Below are 19,735 nucleotides of genomic sequence, written 5' to 3' on the forward strand. Positions count from 1 at the left end.
AGTAGAGTATAGTATAGTATAGTATAGTATAGTATAGTATAGTATAGTATAGTATAGTATAGTATAGTATAGTATAGTATAGTATAGTATAGTATAGTATAGTATAGTATAGAATAGAATAAAACACTCCAGGCCTACACTGAAATGTTTTTGCATTTGGGGAATTTTTCTCTTAGGTTCATGCTTCAGCATGAATCAAATCCATGTAGCGGCTTTAATCAATTTCATTTTTACTGATGACTTCCCTCAGATACACTGGGCAAATATAATGGACTCTTCCCTTTGGAGAAAAATTGTATATTCCTCATGCATGTGACCCAAATGCCCTTGAAACCAGAGAGCATTTCTTCCATTCTCTCATTCTTTCCTATCATTAGACAATGCTACAGGAAATGCTGTCTGTAGAGCCAGAGTGTCATTTAAGAGAAGCAGAAGTAGGTAAGAAAAAAAAAACATTAAATTCAGACTAAAAATCATGAACACTTACAAGGCTGCCTGACACTGACTATAGATAAGTTGTGTTTCAAGTCCTTCAAGTACTGGACTAGAGAATGCCCCATAAGCCTCGGACAGAGTCAGTGTGGCACGGGGCAAGAGCGCTAGCCCACAAGTTAGACTTGGGTTCAACTCACAGCTGTAACACTTTTGAGGTGTGTGATATTGGGCAAGTCTTTAGCTCTCTGAGCTTTTATTTCTTCATCTGTGAAATGGGAGAATAATACTTGTACAACCTCTCTCTTCAGGTTAATTGTGAGGATCAGATGAACTGAAGCACATAAAGTGCTTTCTCACTGTAAAATACTTTATATGTTATTATTATTATGTTATTACAAAAGACTATAGGTGTTATTTATTAATGCCATTATTTTTGTTGTCATATCACAGATGACACTCATCCAAAAGATGAATCTGACCTGTATAGCAATTGCAGGCCTCTCGTTCATACAATGGAACAGGCAACATTCAACCTTACTAATAATCACCAAATGCTTACTGACCCTTGACATTTTACCTTTCTATTTTTTTATAAACTTGTCCTCCCAACAGGAGATTTACTACTTCAGTCCAGACCCGTGATTTCATTGGCTTAGCAAACTCACAGTATAGAAACTCCCTCCACTGATGCAGATTGGAAATTTGCTTGTAACTTAAAATCTTAGAGACTTGCCTAGGGAACTGAGAAGATAAGTGATGGTCTTTCATCATATAATTAGCCTATATCAGAAGTAGAACTTAAGCCAAGGTCATCCCAACTCCAGGACCTCTATCTATTCCTCCATGATGCTCCTACATCACTGTTCATATCTCGTATTCATCTCTCATAGTCACTAGCAATATGATAAGCTAGAGAGAACAGAGAGGGCTGAACTTCAAAGCAAGGGGCTTGAGTTTTGCCATTTATCACCTCTGTGACCTTAACCTCCTGGAGCCTCAGTTTCCTCAGATGATGGAACAAACTACATTTATATTAATAGCTGACATTTATATTACCACTTTAAGATTTGCGAAGTGCTCTCCAAATATTATCTCATTTGATCCTCACAACAATAGTGGGGGAGGTAGGTACTATTATTATCTTCTTTTTTATAGGTGAGGAGCTGAGAAAGACAGAGGTTAAGTGACTTGCCCAGAGTCCCCCAACTAGTAAGTGTGTGTGGACAGATTTATGCTCAAGTCTTCCTGACTCCAAGTACAGGGCTCTAACCAGTGAACCACATAGTCATCTCAGATTATATCTAAGGTCCCTTCCTGCCTCTAGATCTATTATGCTGTGAAATCAATAGGATGAGTATTTGCCTCAGGAGACTATTTTCCAGAAAACCTTAATGTCATCTGAAGCTTTCTGAATATAAATCATCTGATACAAATTGATGGCCAGAAGACAGAGAAGGACATTGAGACATCATCTATCTCCACCCCATAGGGTGATTGAGAACTGGATAGGGTATGTGCCTGGAAGGTGCTTTGATAAGAACACTGTTAATGTATGATGATGTCAATAATATTGATCTGCTCCTTCCACTTTTAAAGTATCCCAGGCCACAATAGAAACTAGCAAAAGAGGAAGCCACAGAAAATACAATGGAGGACAGAAGGAGAGAGGATGACTACAAGGGATACTTGTCATTATAACTTTTTATGAACTCACATATTTTTATTGCCAAAAAATTACACTCTACATGGCACATAGGTATTTAGTCATGTCAAATCACATGTGTTACAGTGACCCAAGAGAGGCTGCTGTCATGTAATGCAGCTCCAGAGACAGGTAGAGCTGAGTTCATAGTCCTGTCTCTGATATACTGGCTGTGTGACCTTGGACAAGTCATTTAAATTCTTAGTGCCCCAGACAACTCCAAGAACAGGTGCTCGTGGAAGATGTTTCCCTATGCAGATGAGCTGGTTAAACACAAACAATATCCCACCCTCCATAAAACCAGTGTCACTGATAAACTATCTTTTAAGAGATCAAGTTCTGTTTATGTTTCCTTGGTGGGGGAAACAAGAAAATATAATTTTTAGAACTCACCTAAGACACACGTATATAAATGCCTTGCCCTGGGCCTATTTCAAACAGACAAGAAGCTATCCTATTTCAGGAGACCTTCAGTAAAAGGGAGACTAAATTTCACTCAGCAGTTCATTTCAAGGTTAAACAATTCTTACTATGAGAATGTTTCTATATGAACTCTGGGCAGGAAACTGAGGGATTCAGGGAGAAGAGGTGAGTTTTTCATCACTCTTTCTGATAGAAGAGGGAGGAACTTCACAAGAAAAAGGATATGAGCAGTGAACTGCTAGCTAAAAAAGAAAAAATGTTAGGGGCAGCTAGGTGGCGCAGAGGATGGAGCACCGGCCCTGAAGTCAGGAGTACCTGAATTCAAATCCGGCCTCAGACCAAACACTTGATACTTACTAGCTGTGTGACCCTGGGCAAGTCACTTAACCCCAATTGCCTAAAAAAATAAAATAAAATAAAATAAAATAAATGTTATCAGAGAATGGGATCCAGCTTTCTGAACTGAAACTAAAGATTGAGCAATGATGGACTCTTGACCAGGAGGACCAGACATCTCCTTACATCTAAGGAGGGCTGGGAAGAATGTAGTTGCCTGGAGACTTGCTGATCTAATCAAGATGGTTTTAACTGAGAATAGAAATAAGGAAGTAAACTGACCAAACATAAGCACTAAACTAAATGCTATAGAATATCAGGTATCAGGTATGACATAGAAGCATGGTAGTGGTTGTGCCCTGCAATTAATAAAGAGCATTTAACAAGAAGAAGAAATGACACTGGTGGCCTCAGATGTCTGTATACAAGGTATGTGAGATATAGGCAGCAAAGTGGGCCAGAGATCTTAGGACAAGAGGTAAATGTGACCTCTTAGATATCTTTGATATTTGGCAGGATATGACTCATTTCTAGAATACAGAATTAGGATACATCTTGTTTAAAAGGAATAAGTTAGATGTAAGGGGTTGTGGAACAGAATTACATATCACCAGCATATAAAGTCAAATGGAAATCCATGAACCTGATGGGGAGCAGTTGTGTAAAGATTAGAAAAAAAAACCTTTCTATCCTGCTGAGAGTATACTACTGATTGCCTGGCTAGATAAAGGAAATAGATGATGAGTTCTGGATACAGATCACAAAGCTGTCACAGAAGAAGGATATAGTTATGATGGGAAATTTCAACTACCTAGGTATCTGCTGGAGGTTATTCTTTGTTAAAAACTGAACATTTGAAAAATTTTTGAACTGCTGTGCTGATAATTTCATCTTTCAGAAAGCTGAAGAAATGACAAAAACATCTTTCTCAACCTGATTCTGACCAATAAAAAGGAACAATTGTTCAAAATGGGGTTGGATCTTGATTGGGGAATAATTAAACACATAGTGGTGTGGGAATGTAATGGAATATAACTGTACCATGAGAAATAATGAATATGGTGCTCCCCGAAAGATAAATTGTAAAAAGATAAGAACAGACAGCTTCCAAAAGAACAAATGCAACTTAAATACACAAATAAAAAATGCTTCAAATCACCAATATTAAAGGAAATTTAAATTTTAAAAACACTGAAATTCTACTTAATACTCATCAGATTTGCAAAAATGAAAGAAAAAAAAAGGAAAATGGCGATTATTAGATGTACTATAGGAGAATAGGCTTACTAATGCACCAATCATTATTGGAAGGAATTTGGAACTATGCACCAAAAGTCACTAAATAAATACCCTTTAACCCAAGAATACTACTACCAGGCATATCTCTGAAAGAGGTCAAAGGCAGAGAAAAAGGATTCATTTATAAAAGACACTTTTATAGTAGCAATTTTTGAAATAGCAAAAGAAAAGACAGAAACAAAGTAATAGCCAGTTAATTGGAGAATGGTTAAACAAATTACAGTATAAAGATATAATGGAATGTTATTGTACTGTAAGAAATTTTTTAAAGGATAGATTCAGAGGAACCTGGGGAGACCTATATAAACTAAGTTACAGTGAAGTAAACAGAACCAGAATAATTTTTTAAATGACAATGGTGTAAAGAAAAATAACTTTGAAAGGAAAAGAGCTTAAAAATTCTATTCAATTAACAAACCAATCAGAATATCAGAAGACGATGATGAAGCAATAATTTCTACCTGTTGGCAGAAAAGTGATAAACTAGAGGTACAGAATGAGACATGCATTTTCCAACATGATACTTTTATTACTATCACCTTATATTTAATATACACAGAAAATCCAAACTAGATGTAACTGAGGTTCACAATTTCATATACAATCTTCTTTATGCTGCTCTTATTTGTTTATGGAATTAAATTGAATTCAATAAACATTTATTAAATGCCTATATGGCAGGTGGGTAGCTAGGTGGTATAGTGGATAGAGTGCCAGGCCTGAAGTCAGGAAGACTCATTTCCTGAGTTCAAATCTGGCCTCAGGCGCTTACTAGATGACTGACCCTGGGTAAGTCACTTAACCCTGTTTGCCTCAGTTTCCTCATCTGTAAAACGAGTTGGAAAAGAAAACAGCAAACTACTCTAGAATCTTTGCCAAGTAAATCCTAAACAGGGTCACGAAGACAGGACTGAACAACAAATATACAATGATTCCTGTAATGCAAATGAAATAAAGTATCAGGGTATAGCGAACAGAGAGCTATTCTCAGAGTTAGGAAGCCCAATGTTCAAGTTCCACTTCTGACCCAATCTCTGCCCCCAGGCAAGGCTATAAATCAGAGATGTTACCAATTGGCCTCTGTATGCCTCTCTCCACACTCCTCTATGTCCTTAGGCTTCTCTCTAGGCCCCTCTCTTGGCTTCTTTCTATATCCTCTCTAAGCCTCTCTAGGACCCTCTAGTACTCTCTCTGTGAGCCTCTGACATCTCTAGGCCTCTTTCTAGGCCCCTCTATATCTCTCTAGACCAAGGGTGGGAAACCTGCAGCCTCAAGGCCACTTGTGGCCTTCTAGGTCCTTGGGTGCATCCTTTTGACAGAGTCCAAATTTTACAGAACAAATCTTTTTATTAAGGAGATTTGTTCTTTGAAGTTTAGAGTCAGTCAAAAGGCTGCACTTGAGGACCTAGAGGGCCACATGTGGTCTCAAACCCTCTGCTCTAGGCTTTTCTTTAGGCATCTCTCTGTGCTCCTATCTAGGGCCCTCTCTAAGTTTGTCTATGCCTCTCTCTCTCTCTCTCTCTCTCTCTCTCTCTCTCTCTCTCTCTCTCTCTCTTTCTGTCTTTCTCTCTCTCTCTCTTTGTTTCTCTCTCCCTCCCTCTCTCTGTCTCTGTCTCTGTCTCTCTTACTGAAATCACCAGTAGGGAATATATATATATATATATATATATATATATATATATATATATATATATACATATACACACACACACACACATACACATACATACATACATACATACATACATATACATGTACATGCATATATACATACACACACACATGCATATGAAGAAAAATAAAACTAAGCTGAATTCTGTGTAATTATAACAACCAATCTTGGCCCTAGAGGAGCGATGAGGAAGTGCATGTCCTGCCTTTTATCAAAGAGGTTGAGTGGCTCTGGGTGTGGAATGTCACATACAGTGTCACACTTGGTCACTGTCTTGGTTGTTTTTTGTGTAGCTGCTCTTTTTTTGTCACAAGGGAAAACCCACTCTGGGGGTGGGGCATGGTTGAAAATGACTATGGTCTAAAAGCAAAAGCCATGAATAAAGTATAAAAAAACAAATAAAATAATGGTAACTTCGGAAGGAAAAAACCATATCATCTTATAGCTCATAACAAAAAAAAATAGCTAGTATTTATGTAGTGTTTTAAGTCTGTAAAATGCTTTACATTTGTTGTTTTGATCCTCACCACAATACTGGGTATAATCTGACTAGCACTTTAGTATTTAGGAAAGAACATTTCTCTTTTTTTCAGTTTTATTCTTGCATTTTGTTTATTATATTATAGACATTTGCAGATTACTTCCACTTCGTGAGAGTTGGAGACATTTGCAGATTATTTCCACTTCATAAGAGTTCTCTTACGACAAAATAAAACTAATAATCTATTGACCTCATCTGAACGTTCATGTAAATTAATAAAAAATTTTTTTCTTCTTCCTACCCCCACCCTATTAAAATTTTTTTTTTAATTTCTCATACCAAATACACATAGTCAAGCAAAACAAATTCTCTCAATGGCTGTATGTAAAAATATACATCTCATACTGCGACATAAATCCATCATCTCTTTGTAATGGATAGCATGTTTCATGATCGATCCTCTGGAATCATTAATGGTCATTGTACTGATAATAATTCTTACACCTTTCATACTTGTTGGGTCTTTTTTTGCAGTGTTGTTATTGTATAAATTGCTCTTGTTCTATTCACTTTATCGTTCTTCAAAGTTATTCATTTTTGTAATATTGATATTATAGTATAAATTGTTCTTTGTTCTGCTTACTTCATTCTGTATCCTCTATTTCTTCATTTATTACAGCACAATGATATTCTAGCATATTCATACACAGCTTAGCCATTCTTCAACTGATGTACATCATCCCCTTAGCTTACGGTTTTTTTGCCACCACAAAAAGCAGTGCTACACTTGTATACATATGCAAGCTTTTCCTCTTTCTTTGATCTCTTTGGGGCATAGGCCCAGCAGTGATTTGACTGAGTCAAAGGGCAGACACTGTTTAATAATGTTTTGTATATTGCTTTCCAGAGTGGTTATAACCATTCATAGGTCTACCAACAGTAGTACATCAATATTCCTGTTTTCCCACAGCTCCTCCAACATTCGTCATTTTCCTTTTTGGTCGTCTTTTCCAATCTGAAGGGTGTGAATTGGAATTTCAGAATTGTTTTAATTTTCATTTCTCTAGTAGTTATTTGGAACATTTTTCATGTGGCTATAGATAGTCTGAAAACTTCCTGTTCATATCCATAACATTGGAGAATATATCTAACTCGTTTAAATGTGAATCAGTTCACTATGTATGTCAGAAATAAGAGCTTTGTCACAAAAAATTTGCTGCAAAGATTTATCCAAATTGCTTCCATTTTAATGTTAGCTTTATTGTACATTATCTCTCATTTCTATAATTTGTTCTTTGACCCACTACTTTGTTGTGATTGTTATTAAGTCCTCAGTTAATTTGTAATGCTTCTTTGGTGGCCCTTTATTTAACAAAATTTTATTGTATCGCAATCAGTAAAGGATGCCTATAAAATTTCTGCCTTTTCTGCATTTGTTTGTAAAAATTTTATGTCTGAAACAAAATCAATTTTTAAATGCTATGTACAGCTGAAAAATGTGTGTATTTCTTTCTATTTCCATTCAATAATAGCCAAAGGCCTATCATATTTAGTTTTACTAAAATTCTGTTCAAGTCTTTAATTTCTGTCTTCTTGTTATTATATTTACATAGGGCTAATGGGGATAATTTGAATTCCTCCACTATCACATTTTTATTGTATTTCTCTCCTTGTAATTCATTTAGTTTTTCCTTTAAATATTTAGAAGCTTTACCATTGGGTACATGGTGAGCATCAAAGTACTGAAAGATTAAGTGTTCAAATCAACTCATTGTCTATGTTACCTTTCAGGGGGAAAATGTAGTTTTCCTCTTTATCTCTTTTTGTAAGTCTGTTTTTGCCCCTGCCTTAAAAGAATTTCATATAATTGGGGCAGCTAGGTGGTACAGTGGAAAGAGCAACACCCCTGGAGTCAGGAGGACTTGAGTTCAAATCTGGTCTCAAATCAGACACTTGACACTTACTAGTTGTGTGACCCTGGGCAAGTCTCTTAATCCCAGTTGCCTCTTCCTAAAAAATATAATTCATATAATTCAGAGGAAAAAATGGGTAGGGTTCTCTTTGTGATCCAAGATTTTAAAAGGAGAGTCAGCTAAAAAATGATGAAAGAATGAAATCCTGGGATTATGGTCCAAAGGTGTTAACAGTGAAGAAGAAAAGAGTGCAATACGTGAAGAAGCTCATATGGCTGCAGAGCTCATAGACAAGTTCCGTCTACCTTCTGTATTGTGCATGTACCTATCATGTTTATATTAGAAACTAAGCTTCTTGAGGGCAAGGACTATTTTTACATTTCTTTTCACTGGTAAGTCTTAATAAAGTGGCTGGCAAATAGTAAACATTAGTAAATGCACATTGATTAACTGATTGAAAGGCATGTACAAGAGATGGAAGTTATAAGCAAGAATATTGTCCAAAAAGCTAAGACTGAACATTAGTTGGTGTTTCCAGTAACTTCTAAGGAGAGCAAAAACAAAGGCTTCTTTCTCAGCTACCTAGAGGCAAAAGGAAGAATAAAGAAGAAATAAAGCTACACTGGCAGGGGATGGGGCAATGATAATGGATGATGGAAACAAGGCTGAATCACTGGAACCTTATTTTGCTTTTATTCTCCCCATCAAAGAGAATAATATCCAAGGGGAAGGCTAGAGCAAAGCTACTTAACAGGAAATTGAAATTGAGGAATAAATGGTAAGAGTATCTAACTGCTATCCTTGAGCTCCAAATTCTTGGCTCACATGATTTGCTTCATAGGTGATTGAAAAAACTAGAAAATATGGTTGTTGAATTGCTGTCCATGACTTGCGGAAATGTGGAAACTTGAGGAGGTGCTACAGGGCTGGAGGTGAGCAAATGATGGTCCAGTTTCCACAATAGTGAAGAAAGTGGATGAACTTAACATCGATTCTTAGAAAAATATTAGAACCGGACATTAAAGTGGCAATTTATTAGCCTTAGAAAAAGAAACAGTGATCACAAAGAATCTGCATGGATCTATTTAGAATAAGGAATACTAAAATAAGTGTATTTCACTGTTGGAAAGCGTTATAAGACTGGTAGATCAGACACATGCCACAGACAAAGTATCCTGGGTTTCAGCAAAGTATTTGAAAAAAGTCTCTCACAATATTTTTTGTGGACAAAAAGGAGAAGTGGGAGTAATGATAGTTGCGGGTTCAGAACTGTATGAAAGACAAGAACTAAAGAGTGGGGATTAATTGATCCCTGTTAACCTTGTGGGAGTACTCTTATCAGTGGTCCACGGAGCTCTGTGCAGGACTATCTTCTCTTTATCCAGGCCTTTGATAAAAATTTTAAAAGACATAAATGACATGCTTACAAAATTTGTAGGTGAAATGAGAGTAGGAGGGAGAGCTAATACTTTACTAGATGACAGAATCTGGATTTTCAAACAGCTGGAACAGTGAGCTGAATCTAATCAGATAAAAAAGCCATTTTTGTGAAAAGAAGACCTATGAGTTTTAGGGGGCAGCAATCTCAATAGGAGTCAACAATGTACTCAGGCAGCCAAAAATGTTGCAGTGATCTTAAGCAGTATTAATCAAAGTATAGAGTCCAAAATAAAGGCAGTGATAAAGTCACCTTACTCTGCACAACTAAGACCACATAGAAAGTAGTTTTTGCAGTTCTGAAACCACTTTTTTTTTTTTAGAAAAGATATTAATGACTGTGTGTTGTCCAGCTCTAAGGCAAATAGGATTGGGGATAATCAATCCAGTGACAATGAGAAGATTAAATGAAGAAAATTAGACTAGTTTGGTTCAAGAATCATTTAATAAGTACCTGCTACATACAAGGGGCTATGCTAGGTGCTGGGAGACAAAGGTAAAAAGACCTTTAGTCTCTGCCCTCAAGGAGCTTATAATCTGTCATCTAAAAAATTTAACCTGGAAAAGAAAAGACTTGGGGACTCAGAATGTTCAAAACAGAACTCATTAAATCCACACCTCCCCTTCTCCATCCCTCCTCCATACTAATTAATCTTCCCATCTCCAGTCCCTTCCCTTCTCCAATACTCATCTACTTGGTTGGTTTTTGTCTTTTGTTCTCGAAGAGGACCAAAATGAATTACTGTATTAGAGTCAAACTGCAAGGTGTCCAGCTGTGGCTGATCAGACCAGTGTGAGTTCAGAATGTTCTACCACAGGCTGGGCCTAAATAGGTCATGTGAATATTTGCATATCTCATTTTTTTAAGTTCTGCTTTTGCTCATAGAGCACAGCACCTTCTTTGATGAGGGCACATCAAGCTGGGTGGTCCTTTGCCAGCCTCTTGTATGTCTCACAGTCAATTCCAAAGTTCTACAGAGAGACCTTCATAGTGTCCTCATATCACTTCTTCTGACTAAAATAGTCTTTTATTTTAACGATGTGACCAGCCCATCAGAGTTGCACTCTCTGCAGTAGAGTTTGAATACTTGGCAATTTAGTTCCGGAAAGGACCTCAGTGTCCAGTACCTAATCCTGCCAGGTGATTTTCAGAATCTTCCTAAGACAATTCAAATGGAAGCTATTCAGTTTTCTAGCTTGGCTTTAGTAAACCATGCAGGCACATAACAATGAGATTAGCACATTGGCTCTGTAGACCTTCAGTTTGGTAGTCAGTCTAATATCTCTGCTCTCCTACACTTTCCTTCCAAATCTCCCAAACACTGAACTAGCTCTGGCAATGGGTGCATCAACCTCATTGTCAATGTGTACATGACTCCGTTGTCCATCTCTATAAATATAAAGAAAATAGACTGATCTGTGACAATCACAGTAGGGGTCTTTCTGTTAGTCATTGCTGGCAAGATTCTTTCTAGAGTCTTCCTTAGTAAACTGAGCCTTCACCCAGAAGATGGTCAGCTACCTAAGAACTAGTGTAGCTTCAGAAATGGCTATGGTGTTTGCAGCCTGACAACTCTAGGAGAAATGCCAGGAGCAGAACAGAGGTTTGTGCACAATATTTATGGATCTGACCAAGGCCTTTGGATACTGTCAGTCATGAGGGCTTATGGAAAACCCCTCTACTTAACTACCAAATCAAACTCTGAAAACATAAATCTGAGCATGCCACCTTTCCTACTGCAAAACTCCAAATGATTCCCTACTGCTCTTTAGATAAAATCTAAGATCTCCAGCCTAGCATTGAAAGCCCTCCACAATCTGGCTTCCACCTATCTTTTCCAGATTATATCATTTACTCCAGAGGAGAAAGTGAGGCTGGTGACTTTGCACAGCCCTGCCTCACTTAAATACAATTTATTTGTAAGTCATGACATCACCTTTTTGATGTCATGGTCCTCTTTGAGAATAAAGGACAAACAACATTTTAGTAAAACTAGCTTGCTAATTGTTGCACATACATGACAGTCTATCTCCTGCCTTTATGCCGTTACCCAAATAGTCACCCATGCCTAGAATGGCCTCCCTTCTTACTTCCACCATGTAGAATCCTTATCTAACTTTGTTCAAAACAAAGTCAGAGGCTATCTCCCATAAGATGCATTTCCTAATCCTCCCTTGTTTGTAGCATTCTCTCCCTCTTGAAATTACTTTGTGTTGAATGCAGAGATCAGAATGGGCTCCCTTGACCTCACTAATCCCATAGTTGGAGCACAGCTTGGGATCTCTGTGGAAACTCTCTGCACCTCGAGCCTGATGTCCATCACTCCCCAACCTTTGGCTATTTTGCAAAACAACTTAATTCCTCGTATTAAAGTGTATCTTAACCCCACCCCTTGTGCTTCTTTTGGGCACTCTTGCACTCTAGTGCTGTGTGGTGTTCTGAATTGCAGTCCCCTTGCCTCAATGAAAGACCCTTGCTGTCGCTGCTATGATAGTCCTCTTTATCCCAGGTTGACTTTTGTATTAACTTATTTCTATAAACGTTGTCATCTCCCTACTAGAACATAAACACCTTGAGGACAGCAACTTTTGTTGTGATCTTTGTATTTCCAGTGCTTTGCATATAGTAGGCCCTTAATAAGTGCTGGGTTGGATTGAATTGAACATGACCAAACAGCTCCAGATATGTGATCCTGTAATATGCAGGAAGGATTTGATTTGCTTGGTCTCAGAGAGCAGAGCTAGGATCAATGAATGGAAAATACAGGGAGGTGGATTTCTGTTCAATAAAAGTAAGAGCTTCCTAATTAGAACTGTTTAATAATGAAATAAATTACCTTGAGAGTGAGTACTCTGCCCCTAGAAATCTATAAGCAGAGGCTGGATAACCATTTGTTAAAGGTGTTTTAAAGGAATATAGACACTTCAGGCGGAGTTTAAACTCTACGACCTCTAGGGACCCCCTTCGGTCTCCAGGATCATATAATTCTGGGAAATGTTTAGCCTGAATTGCTCTGCTTCCTCACAAACTGGGGAAGTTTCCAGCTGATTGCTCTGCTGGGGACAAAACAGAGACCCCAAAACAGAAAGTACCATAGTTTCAGACATTTGAGCAAAGGCTGTTTCTGGCTAATCTTTTTAGTCTCAAGTCCAGTATTGAGCCAGGGTCCTTTTCTCAGTACCCCATACATCCTTCCTTCTTTGCTTTCTTCACTCTGCCTTCTCCCACACAGAATGGTTTGTTTACAAGCCAAGTCTATTGAATTAAAACTTGTAGAAGTTCTCTTAGTGATGAACCTGGTCTAAACAGGAAGACTCAAGCCCCACATCTATAGTTTGCTCATTCTTTAAATTAGTTTATGGAGACCCTTCTTTCCCCAGACACAGTGACATTAGAGTGAACAGCAAAACACAGAATCCATCAATCAACAAGTATTTATTAAGTGCCTACTATGTGTCAGGCACTGGGGATAAATATTTAACACATAAAATATTCCCTACTTGTAAGGACCCTATATTCTAATGGGGAAGATAAAAAGAATCAGAGATTTAGAGCAGGAAAGATCCCAAGAGAGCATCTGGTCAATCCTCCTTATTTTACAGATGAAGAAACAGAGAGGTTAAACAATTTGCCAAAGGTCATCCAGATGGGCCATTGGCACAGCCAGGATTTGATCCAAAGCCTCTGACTTCAAACTCACTATCCTGTAATACCCCTTCCCTAGCCTCTCATGATGACCACATTTTCTGACTCCTCTCTGCCAATATTTTACTAGGAGGAAGAAACCGAGAGTGACTACATAGCAGAAAGAAAAGGTAGAATGGCTTGTGTTTTCGAGTGTGTGCGTGTGTGAGCATGCATGTGCGTGCCTGTGTATATGCACGCATGCCTGTGTGTGATGTAGCTCCCAACAGGGCCAAATGGTTAAACAAAGTGGGGTCAGTGAATTTATTTTCCTCTCCCACTGTATCCCAAAAACGTCAATGACTGTTATGAACAAAGTAGCGTGGGTGGCATTAGAGTAAAGCTTAGAGTAAAAACAATTAAAATGTCTTTATCAGAGAATTATCCCTCTCATCGAGCTCATAAACCTCACTCTATCGGAATTAATGTGGCTCACCTCTTCCCTTTTTCAGAATTTTGATTGGAATGTCCTGAGATTGCTCTCTGCCTTTGTCCTTATTGTTTAATTGTCTGACTCTGTGCAACCCCATTTGGGGTTTTCTAGGCAAAGGTCTTGGAATGGTTTGCCATATCCTTCTCCAGGTCATTTTATAAATGAGGAAACTGAGGCAAACGGGGTTAAGTGACTTGCCCAGGATCCCATAGCTAGTGTATTAGGCCAGATTTGAACTCAGGTCTTCCTGACTCCAGAGCCAGTGCTCTATCCACTGTTCTACCTATAGAAAGAGGCATATGTGTGTGTGTGTGTGTGTATGTATATGTATATGTATGTGTGTATGTGTGTGGATACGTATGTATATACACATATGTATGTATATGCACACCTGTATATATGCACATGTATGTATACACATATCCACACATGTGTATACACATACGCAAACATACACATATGTGTGTGTGTGTGTATGTATGTACGTATGTGTGTGTATGTATATAAGCATCTTGGCTGGGCCCTAAGTTTCAAGGCCTTCTGAATCCTGACGTTCTATATCTGCTGACACAATTCTTTATCGGGTTTCTGATGCTTAGATTTAGGTCTTACCTAAATCTGTCCTCTGGTTCCTGACTGATTTTGTGGTTGCTAATCCTGGGCTTTGCCTTGACCCTTGAAGGGCATTCCTGACACCTGACTGACTTCCTGGCTTTTAATCATTGTCATCATCCTGACCTCCCTAGCTCCAGCCCATTACCATGCCTGGCTTCTACCTTTTTGTTTTTAGGCAATTGGGGCTAAGTGACTTGCCCAGGGTCACACAGCTAGTAAGTGTCAAGTGTTTGGTCTGAGGCTGGATTTGAACTCAGGTCCTCATGACTTCAGGGCCTGTGCTCTATCCACTGAGTCACCTAGCTGCCCCTGGCCTCTACCTTTTGATCTTTCCTTTAAATTAAGTTTAGCCTCAATCAGTTCAATCCACGGCAACAAATATTTATTAAGCTCTTTCTATGTGCAGAGACTATTTTTGTGACTTTGGACAAGTTATTTAATTTGGGGGGCATCAGTTTCCTTATCTATAAAATGAGAAATTTCCAGTTTGAAAATACTGTAATTCTTATAGTTGATTATTGTTTCTTTGTACTATTGTAATAGCTTCTTTTTTAGGTTTTCTTTTATTGTTATCTTTAATTTTCACATTGCCTTCATTTCCAAATATATTTCTTCTCATCCCCAATCTGAGAGCCACCCTTTATAACAACCACAAAAAAAATCAGTGAATCTAAACAACACGTCAACTAAGTATAACAAGAAGTGCAACATTCCCTGCCCTCAGCCCCCGACCTGCTATTTCAGTAACCTCTTAATTAGGCTTCCCACATCCAGTCTCACTTCCTCCAATCTATCCTTTCACACACCAGATTAAAGCTATGTATACTTCTGATGATATCACTGTACTACTAAAACTTTTTGATGGCCCCATATTACCTACTGAAGAAAGATGAAATGAAAATCCTTAGCCTATCATCCAAGCCCCTCCACAATCATTCAGCAGGCATCTCTTAAGCACCTGCTGCCATCCAAGCACTTCGCTAAGTACTGGGGAATAGAAAGACAAGGACAAACAGTTCTTCCACCTACGAGCTTACGTCCTATGGGGATGTATTTATTGGTCACACCTGGTACCAACCTACCTTTGACAATTATCTCACATTACTTCTTTTCATATTCTCTACATCCCAAACAAATCATACTATACAATATTACACAAACTCTCTGCCTTCCTTTCCCAACTCCCCATTATTTCTATCTACTGAAATCCTACCCCTCCTCCACACCCCAGCCCAAATATCGCCTTTCTCATGAGGTTTTCCCTAATTCCATCAGCAAAAAAAAATGGTCTTTATTCCTTGAAACTCTCACTTATTATTCTCAATTTTGCCACATAACTTTTAGAATAGGATAGAGAGTGGACCCATGGTTTCATTGGTATAAGAAACTCCCAGGGAGCAGCTAGGTGGCGCAGTGGTTAGAGCACTGGCCCTGGATTCAGGAGGACCTGAGTTCAAATCTACCCTCAAACACATAACACTAGCTGTGTGACCCTGGGCAAGTCTCTTAACTCCATTGCCTTGCCAAAAAAAAAAAACAGAAAAAGAAAAGGAACTCCCAAATGAGGAACTTCCCTCTGCCAATGCAGGTTACGCCTTCTTTGCAACTCAGAGTATTACAGAGTTGCCCAGAGCCCTAAGAAGTTAAGTGACTTGCCCAGAGCCACACAATCAACCTGTGTCAGAGACAGGACTTGAACTCGTGTCCTCCTGGCTCCAAGGCCAGCTTTTTATTCACTAAAGCCAGGCTGCCTCTTACTAATGGAACATGCATCTTATTCACCCTCCTTAATTATAAACTATTCAGGGCAAGGACTTGTCTTATTTATCTTTAAATTCTAGGTCAAGTAAATAACATGCTATTTTACACATAGCAGGGACTCAACAGGTATTTGTTGAATCAATTCAATTAAGTCCCATCTTTGTTCATGCTTTATCAGTCACAGCTTCATTGTCCTGTTTCTAGTCTTGAAATTCCTACTGAGTGTCTGAAATCTACCCATTCCCTTAGCCCCAGTGTGACACAGTAGATGTTTCCATGTACACATGGCTATGCTTGTTTCCCACAGACTTGACAATAGAGAGGACCTTGGGGTGGCCCTACAGCTAAACCCTGGACGTACTCCTTTCCCACAGACTGGGCTGTGCTCTTCAAGCATGAAGATGCTACTGTATTAGCAAAGCATACACAATGGCAAATTCACTAACAAACCACAGAGCACCATCATAAATCACCTAAACTAACTGGGACTTGTCCAATTAAATGAACAAACTACATTCTGGAAGGTAGTGCAAGCCTTGAGGATTTATGGCAGGTGTTTTTTTGCATGTTAATTTGCCAAATTTAGTTAAGGAGCTCTGGGTCTTCTCGTTCACTTGGTGCTAATTAACCAAGTCCTACAATGCTCACATTTTAGCTCTGTGCTTTTCCAGTACAGAGCATGATACCTGTTAATGTTGACAAGGCTGTTTGTACATTATCTTCAGAGATCGTATATAAGCAACAAATAAGTAACAAAAGCCTGGGTCATGGATTATGAAGCGCAGGAACCCATATGGAGTGTGGCTATAGGATGCTGTGGGCACTGGGCTGAAAAGATATTAAATGAAAAATTGCAGGGCAATATTTCCACCCATGAAATATGACTTCTGACATGGCATACCATGGCAAACTGGCTTAGGGATCAGGGTGGGGGAGGGAATCTTCCAAGGGAAAAATCCATTACAAGTGGAAAGAGTAGAGGTGAAAAGCTTTGTGTTATCTTGTCAATAAAATTGGGGCAGTACTATAAATCCAAAGCAAAGTCAAGGACTACCTAGTCATTGCCTTTCTTCTTATATTCGTCTTATTCCAAGATGAATATATGATGATGGAAGAATCGCTGCAATTTTTATTGGTGAAATTAATGCAGAGTTGCTCAAAGCTGTTTTTTCTGTAAATGTGTGGATGGACAGAGAGGAGACAAAAAGAAAAAGAAGACAAGGGCTCATCTGCAAAGAAATGATCAACAGAAAACTGAGCATGTATCCAGCTAATGACAAATAGAACGCCTTGTTTGATGTTCCACTTAAGTCTCTTGTGGAATGGGAATAAACATATTTGAGAATCATCAAATATTCAGATATAGTCTTGGTTTTATCAGGAATATACCCAAAGGCATAGACTGTGATCCAATGGTTCCCAAAATGGTGCTCACAATGCAGTATCCTTTTTCATAAAATCATAGATGACCTCAGATGCCATCTAGTACAACTCACTCATTTTTAGAGAAAAGGAGGCTGAGGTCCATAGAGGTGAAATGACGAAGGCTCATAAAACAATAGTTCAAAGGCACCTCGAAGTCAACCCTTGGTGATGGGAGAAATTTTGTGACACACCTAATGAAATGCTCAGGACATCTTTAGAGAACAGTTACCATATAGACTCATGATTTCATCCTGTTGGGGAATTCCAACTATTGACACTCCCATCGCAGATATAGATCCACAATTCTCTTTAATTTACAGTCTCAGAGAGTTTCCTGGTGTACTCTAATTTTAAGTAATGTGTGCAAGGTCATAAAGCTAAAGTCACGTAGGTTTCAGAAGCAGGACTCAAAGCCAGGTCTTCCTGACTCAAGGCTGGCCTTCTGTCCTCTGTGCTACTTCTGCCTCTCTCTCTCTCTCTCTCTCTCTTTTTTTTTGTCATTTAGTCATTTTTCATCATGTCTTACTCATCGTCACCCCATTTGGGGTTTTCTTGGCAAAGATACTAAGGTGGTTTGCCATTTCCTTCTCCCATTCATTTTACAGATGAGGAAACTGAGATAAACAGGGGTATGTGAGTTGCCCAAGGTCACACAGTTAATAAGTGTCTGAGCCCAGATTTGAACTCAGGAAGATGAGTCTTCCTGACTCCGGGCCTGGTATTCTATTCACTGTACCACTACTGCCTCTCACAGACTAATAAATAATAAAATAATACTTAATGACTATCAAAATCACAAAAGACAGTTCTTCTACTCTATTTTTATTTGAAACTGCATTTCTAAGCCTGACCTGGAAACTTTCTGAGACCAAATTTCCATTTAAAATAGTGGCTTTTCTCTGATCACTATTGATTAGAGAAATGCAAATTAAAACAGCTCTGAGGTACCACCTCACACCTATCAGATTGGCTAATATGACAGAAAAGGAACATGATAAATGTTGGAGAAGATGTGGAAAAATTGGAACACTTAATGCATTGTTGGTGGAGTTGTGAACTGATCCAACCTTTCTGGGAAACAATTTGGAACTATGTCCAAAGGGTAACCAAACTGCATACCCTTTGATCTACCACTACTAGATCTATATCACAAGGAGATCATAAAAAAGGGGAAAGGACCCACAAGTACAAAAAAATTCATAGTGGCTGTTTTTGTGGTGGCAAACCATTGGAAATTGAGGGGATGCCCATCAATTGGGGAATGTCTGAACAACTTGTGGCATATGAACATAAGGGAATCCTATTGTGCTATGGGAAACGATGAGCAGGCAGATTTCAGAAAAACCTGGAAAGACTTACATGAACTGATGCTGAGCGAAGTGAGCAGAACCAGGAGAACGTTGTATGCAACAACAGCAACACTGTGTGATGATTAACTGCAATAGACTTAGCTCTTCAAAGCAAGACAATGATGCAAGACAATTCCAAAAGACTCATCGTGGAGAAAACATCCAGAGAAAGAACTATGGATCTGAACGCAGATCAAAGCATACTATTTTCACTCTTTTTTTTGTTGTTGTTTTTTCTTTCTAGTGGTTTTTCCTTTTCATTCGGATTCTTCTTTCACAACATGCCTAATGTGGAAACATGGTTGACATGATTGTACATGTATGGCCTATATCAGATTGCTTGCTATCTTGGGGAAGAGGGAGGGGAAGGAGAGAGGGAGAAAAATTTGGAACTCAAAATTTTACAAAAATGAATGTTGAAAACTATCTTTACATGTAATTGGAAAAAAATACTATCAAATTTTAATAAAATAAACTAGTGGCTTTTATGTGGAGGTGGTGGGTTCCAATCCTATGTTCCTAAGCATAATCTCCATATCCTCCTTCTTTTCCCTTCCTTTTCTTCTGTTCAAATGTGTGCTAAATGCATTCTCAGCCAATTGTACTTACATCAGAAGATTCATGTCTATCCACATCAAGGATGCCAATGAACAACTGTCTTGACAACCTGGTATCTAGAGTTCCACTGATGTGTGATACCAGTCACCCGAACATTCAATCACATATTGACTTAGACAAGGCACCAATAGCAAACATTACCTGGAAAGCA

General features: G+C 38.5%; 1 pseudogene; it reads right to left on the bottom strand.

Annotated features, from left to right (window-relative positions):
- Positions 1-19,735, bottom strand: part of LOC144454352 (myosin-7-like) — a 55,710-nt pseudogene that overhangs the window by 18,166 nt on the left and 17,809 nt on the right.

Source organism: Phascolarctos cinereus, unplaced genomic scaffold (genome assembly GCF_003287225.1).
Source record: "Phascolarctos cinereus isolate Bilbo 61053 unplaced genomic scaffold, phaCin_HiC Scaffold_726;HRSCAF=1367, whole genome shotgun sequence".
In the NCBI taxonomy this organism is placed as follows: Eukaryota; Metazoa; Chordata; class Mammalia; order Diprotodontia; family Phascolarctidae; genus Phascolarctos; species Phascolarctos cinereus.